The following is a 7,118-nucleotide window of genomic DNA, read 5'->3' as shown; positions in this document are numbered from 1 at the left end:
CCTCGGAAGGAGTACTTCGCCTCGGTTTGCTGTCCTCGGCATCAATCAACCTCTTCCGAAGCCTCGGGGTCCTCGGTTTGCTCCTGACCAAACCGCGTGGCAACAATTGGCATCATTTGTGTGAACGTGGTTGCTAAGACGACCCCCACTTCAAGATAAAAAATAATAACACTTTAAGATCCAAAATCCCTATAAGCTCAGAAGCCATGGTGAGGAGAGCCAAGAACACCCCAAACCTAGTTACCTATGAACAGTTTCAAGCCGTTCTTGATTGTTTGGACTGCCTCACCCACCGAATGGAAGAAATCTGCCCCCGAGCAGGAGGTCCCTCTCAAGGCAACCGCCCCGCTGGGGTGTCAGAGGATCAGGGTCGGCATGAAAACATCAAGATATCGGCCCTCGGCCACGATAATCCGTTGGCCGAACCATCAAAATTGGGAGGGAGAATGTGCCCACTCAATTCGAAGACAGTCATCAATCTTCGGAGCAGCACCACCGCCATCGTTGGGAGGTCCCTTGGGATGAAGGCAGGCATTTCGGCCACCCCAGAGTTCGCTCCAGTGGCGAGAGCTGACGCCGTCCCACTCCACCTCCCGTCTCAAACATCAGGGACGTTTTGAATGATTGTCGCGCTCGTAGAGGAGCACGTGACCCTGCCTCGGAGTATTCGGGAGTCTGAGCCGATACCCATTGGGTCTGTGAAGACAAGAGCAAGGCCCATGCCCGTGCCGACCTAGGGATCACCGAGTTGCAAGCCGAGATTGGAGCCGTCAAGGACGAGCTCCGCCAAGTTAAGGAGAGCGAAGCCGACGCTTCAACCCGTCATGGTAGCTCCGCCAGTCGCATGGGTGCATTCACCCAAGAAATCATTTCAAAGACTCTCTCCCCACACTTCAAGGCTCCCACGCTAGAGACGTATGATGGAAGCACTGACCCCGATAACCACCTGGAGGGTTACAGAGCGCTCATGATACTGTATGGTTATTCCGACGCCTTTACGTGCTGGATGTTCCAGGCTACCTTCAAGGGAGCCGTTTGCCATTGGTTCTCCAGTCTTCCTCCTCGATCAATCAGCTCGTGGGAGCAATTTACAACCCTGTTCCTCGCCTGCTTCATTAGTAGCAGGTGATGCCAGAAGAGCATAGTCTCTCTGATGTCGCTCAAACAAGAGTCGGGTGAAAACTTGTGGTCTTACATCGACCGCTTCAAGAAAGAAGAACTCGAAGTTCGAGACCTTGACCCTATGGTCTCCATGCATGCGGCCATCAACGGACTCCGCCCCAGCTCGGCTCTCAAGTGCTCGGTTGCCAAGACCCTGCCGAAGAGGCTTCAACCAGAGACAACCAAGCAAGGACAGTCGAGCGCCACGATGGGCCCGCTTTGAGAGAATGAAGCTCGTGCTAGATAGGCTTCAGCCAGCTGACACTCCTCTCGACGGCTTCTCCGACAGCGTCACTAAGCCGGAAGGAAAAGATTACCCTGCCCATCACGTTGGGGACAGCGCCACACTAGGTGACTTGGATGCATGAGTTCCTAGTGGTGAAGGTTGCCTCTCCCTACAACGCAATAATGGGAAGACCAACCCTTCATGCACTAGGGGCAGCCATGTCCTCTTATCACCTGGCCCTTAAGTTTCCCACCGAGCACGGTGTCGGAGTCGTTCGTGGGAACCAACAAATCGCCCGCCAATGCTACATGGCGGTGCTAAAAGGAAAAAATAAGGAGGCCTTATCATTGGAGGGCCTCGACCCTCGGGAGGAACCAGCAAGCCGAGGCCAACCACCCGAGGACCTCGTCTCGGTTCCCTTGGATGAGTCAACCCCAGAGAGGACAATCTGCGTCGGGTCCAACCTCCCCCCTGAACGCCTATCTGAACTGTTGAGTTTCCTTAGAACTAATGCTGACATCTTTGCTTGGTCCGTCGCTGACATGCCCGGAATTGACCCTTCTGTCATTACTCACAGGCTGAGCGTGGACCCAAACTCTAAGTCAGTTCATCAAAAGAAGAGAAACTTTGCACCAGAAAGATGGAAGACTATAGAAGAGGAAGTTGACAAGCTACTCGACATCGGCTTCATCCGTAAGGTACATTACCCTAACTGGCTGTCTAATGTGATTTTGGTAAGGAATACTAATGGGAAATGGTGGATCTGTATTGACTTCATAGACCTTAACTGAGCCTGCCCGAAAGACAGTTTTCCTTTGCCGATGATATACCACCTCATCGATGCCACTACAGGGTATGAACTACTTAGCTTCATGGTTGCCTTCTTTGGGTATAACTAGATCCAAATGCACCCCGATGATGAGGAGAAGACATCTTTCATCATTGAGCATGACACTATTGCTACAAAGTGATGTCGTTCGGCCTCGAGAATGCAGGGGACACTTACCAATGCCTTGTCAACAAGATTTTCAAGAATGAGATAGGAAGGAGCATACTACTGTAGGGTATGAATTACTCAGCTTCATGGTTGCCTTCTTCGGGTATAACTAGATTCAGATGCACCCCGATGACGAGGAGAAGACATCTTTCATCACTGAGCACGACACTATTGCTACAAAGTGATGTTGTTCGGCCTCAAGAATGCAGGGGCCACTTACCAATGCCTTGTTAACAAGATTTTCAAGAATCAGATAGGGAGGAGCATCGAAGCCTACGTGGATGACATGGTGGGGAAGAACCTGAAGGCCGAAGCGTACACCTCAGACTTGGGCCATCCTCGCCCACTGAGAGCAACCCATTGGGGTGCTCTCTCCATGCAAGAAATGGGATCTACTCGTGCATGTAGATTCCCACGTGAGAGCAACCCATTTCCTTCCTATTAATTATACATAATTATATAATTAGATAATTAGATATATACAATTATCTAATTATATAAATATATAATAGTTATTATAAATATTGTTTATCCCATTTCCTATTAATTATATAAATATTGTTAGATAAATATATAATAGTTATTATATATAATTATAAATATTGTTATTATAATTATCTAATTATATAAATATTGTTTATATAATTATCTAATTATTGTTTATGTAATTATATCTCATTTCCCATTTTTTATTTATTTTATTTTTTTTGTCAAAACGGGCGACCATTCAACCCGGTAACTAGACCCCTGACAGGTTCGGTCTCTAGGTCGGTTTTAAAAACAATGGTGTTATGTCATTTGAGCGTGTGACTCATATGACCCAAGAATGGAATTGTTCTAGCCATCGATTTTTGGGTCGATGGTTCGACCGTCCGATTCAAATGGACAGCTCGTTTTGACAACAAAAATTAAAAATGACCAAAACCATTGAACAGGTTAACGTGTTCACAATTCGACCACGTGGGTCAATGGGTCGTTGACCGATTCAACGGTTTTTTGCCGGGCACCGGGATTGGGGTAAAATGGAATTGGTTGCCTATACAGTTCCTAATTAAAAAAATAAAAAAATGGATAACCCATTTTGACAACAAGAATTACATGCAAAAAATTGAGTGTGTGAGGTCCATTAAGATAAACCATACGTGTTATGTCATTTGAGCATGTGACTCATACGACTGGAAAACGGAATCATTTTGGCCACCGGTTTTTGGGTCGACGGTTTGACTGTTCGAATTAAACAAACGGCCCGTTCTGACAACAAAAATTTTAAAAATGACCAAAAACCATTGAACGGGTCAATGGGTCATTGACTGATGCAATGATTTTTGGCCAGGGATCGAGATTAGGATAAAATGGAATCGGTTGTCTGGATGGTTCCCAATTAAAAAAATAAAAAGGCCAAAAACCATTTTACGGGTCAACGGGTTGATGATTTGACTACTTGAGTCAATGGATCATTAACCAATTCAATGGTTTTTGGCCAGGGACTAGGTCAACGGGTCGATGGTTCCATTCCAGCCCCTACGAAGCAGGGTCCCTCTGCTAATAAATAACTTGTTGCAATTCAATAGGAACGAAGACAGATGGAACAGAAAAACCTAGATCAGAGCAAAAACCAACATCAGATTTGGACACTAAAAATCAGGCTTGTCGAGCTGCAATCAGCAGTTGACTAAACTTTAAGCCAATCTAGAAAAGGATATTACCCCTATGGCTTGCGGGTGAGGCTCACTGGGCATTGAAGCAAGTTGATGTACCCAAGGTCGATCCTTAATCAGAGTCCACATCTCGTGCTTCAATCAATGTTTTAAAACTAACACGGAGGCCAAATTGTTTTTGCCTTCGGTTTGTGGGTCACCGATTCGACCATTTGGGTCAAATAAGTTAGACCCTGTCACATGTATTTAAGATATATATATATATATATATATATGTGTGTGTGTGTGTGTGTGTGCGCGTGCGCGTGTGTGTATGTGTATGTGAATAAATACAAATCTTATCAATAAATAATGTATAATTATGTTTTAGATATGTTATATATATTATTTTATATTTAACAAGTAGGGACCTGTGCGATACACGGGAAAATCTGAAAGATTTAATAATTTTATTTTTCATTTAATGTTGACTTATAAAAAATAATTATTGTTAATTGAATATGAACAAATATTTTTTAATAAATTTAGTTTTATTAATAATTTGTAGTAATTTTAATAATTTTTGTTCTTTTTATTATTTTAAATGAAATTTTGATTAATTTTAAATAAATAAAAATAATTATAAAAGATAACATTTTTATTAATTCCACTTATAATTAACAATTATATAGGAATGACAACAGGGTGGGTTTAGTGCAAGGCACCCCATCCATCCCTTTCCTTGCCCCATAGTCAAGACATTCTACCCTATCCCCGCCTCATCCCAGTGTTACGCAGGTTTAGGGCAAGGTAACCACTCCTCAATATCGGGCGAGTTCAGGGGCAAGGCACCCCACTCCTCATCATCAATGGAGAATCCTTGAATTTTCCTGCCCCGTCCCTAGTATTGGGCGGGTTCAAGTAGAGGTGTAAATTGGGTCGTCCTGGCCCACAACCCGCATGTGGCCCGCACAAAGTGCTAGTCGTGTCGTGCTGGCCCTCGAAGTGTCCCGGGTCATGCCTCCCTCCTATAGGATAATTTGGGGAGTTGGTTCGGCACGGCCCACGACTTGAGCTTGCATGCGCCCCGTGCCGTGCCGTGGGTCGGGCCTTGGGCCAAACCATGCCACACACCAAGCCAAGCTCAAGGCAAGGCACCCACTCCCCGTTCAAGGTTTTTAAAATTGGACTAGACAGGGAACTGTTCTAGGGCTGAACGATCTAACTATTCAGTTCGAACGAATGACCCGCTCTAATAAAAAAATTAAAAAAAATTAGAAAAATAATAAAAGGCCAAGAACTATCGTCCAGGTTGATGGTTCAACCACCCAAGTTAGTGGTTCGCTAACCAAATAAACGATTTTTTGACAAAAAGCAATTTTGAGGTGAAACAGTGTCCAGTTCCTAATTTTTTCAGTCTAACCATTTGGTTTGATCCAGCTTTGATAACACTGTCCTCGTCAACCCAATATTCAATTTGATGATAGAAATGATCAAAATGATATATTGAATATCAACCACTTGGCTAAACATTAGAATGGCAAATCCCTCTTTCTTTATGGTTGTTAGAAATAGTTAAGCATATGTGATTTCCTTATTGGTTTAATGGGTAATTATGTGGAAATAAAAAATAAAAAATTCAAAAAACAGAAAATTAGGAAGGGGGTTTGAAGCAAGGAGAGGTATGGTGACGTGGATAGACCAATTTTTATATATATTAGCAGGGACTCGTGCAATACACGAGAAAATTTGAAGGATTTAATAATTTTATTTTTCATTTAATGTTGTTAATTAGATAAGAACAAATATCTTTTAATAAATTTAATTTTTTTAATAATTTGTTGTAATTTAATAATTTTTATTCTTTTTATTATTTTAAATGAAATTGTTATTAATTTTAAATAAAAAATAATTATAAAAACTAACATTTTTGTTCATTCCACTAATAATTAACAATTATTCAGGAATGACAACGGGGTGTGTTCAGTGTAGGGCACCCCATCGCTTTCCCTGCCCCATAGTAAAGACAGTCTACCCCATCCCCGCCCCATCCTCATTGTCACATGGGTTCATGGCAAGGTAACCACTCCTCAATGTCGGGCGAGTTTAGGGGCAAGACACCCCACTCCTCATCAAGGATGGGGAGTCCTCGAATTTCCCTGCCTCGTCCCCAGTATTGGGCGGGTTCAAGTAGAGGTGTAAATTGGGTCATGCTGGGTTACCACGACATAATCCACATGTGACCCGCACAAAGTGCGAGTCATGCCGTGCTAGCCCACAAGGCGTCCCGGTCCGTGCCTCCCTCCTCTATGATAATTTGGGGGGTCGGTTTAGCACGAACCATGGCCTCGAGCCCACACGGACCCATGTCGTGCCATGGGTCAGGTTGGTCCATGGGACAGGCCTTGGGCTAGGTCATGTCACACACCAAACCAAGCTCAAGGCAAGGCACCCACTCCCCGTCCAAGGTTTTTAAAATTGGACCAGACAGGGAACCGTTATAGGGTCAAACGGTCTAACTGTTCGGTCCGAACAGATGACCCGATCTAACAAAAAAATAAATAAATAACAAAAAAAGCCAAAAATTGTTGTCCAGGTTAACAGTTCGACCGCCCAGGTCAGCGGTTCGCTAACCAAATAAATGGTTTTTGGACAAAAGCGGTTTTGAGGTGAAATGGTGTCCAGTTACTAGTCTTTTTTGGTCTAACCATATATTTTGATCCAGTTTTGAAAACACTATCCCCATTAACCCAATATTCAATTTGATGATAGAAATGATGAAAAGGATATATTGGGTATCAACCACATGGGAAATTTCTAAAAGTAGACTAAATTGTCTTGAATATTCAAAAATGTAATTTTATAAAAATTTTGAAAAATTTATTGTACGTGTGTAATTTTGAAAATTTATTCAAATTTATTTAAATTTTTATTAAATAATTTATTTTCTTTTTAAATGGTTTACTTAAAAAATTATACTAATTTATCTTATAATTTCTAATATAAACTAACCACTGATTTTCTTTTTCCAATATTATAATAATTTATCTTAATAATTTGTATAATTTTTTGTTCAAATTATAGTTTTCCATTTCCC

Source organism: Nelumbo nucifera, chromosome 5 (genome assembly GCF_055504915.1).
Source record: "Nelumbo nucifera cultivar China Antique chromosome 5, China Antique-T2T, whole genome shotgun sequence".
NCBI classification, from domain to species: Eukaryota; Viridiplantae; Streptophyta; class Magnoliopsida; order Proteales; family Nelumbonaceae; genus Nelumbo; species Nelumbo nucifera.
The sequence above is the reverse complement of the archived record's forward strand: the minus strand, read 5'-3'. Positions refer to the sequence as shown.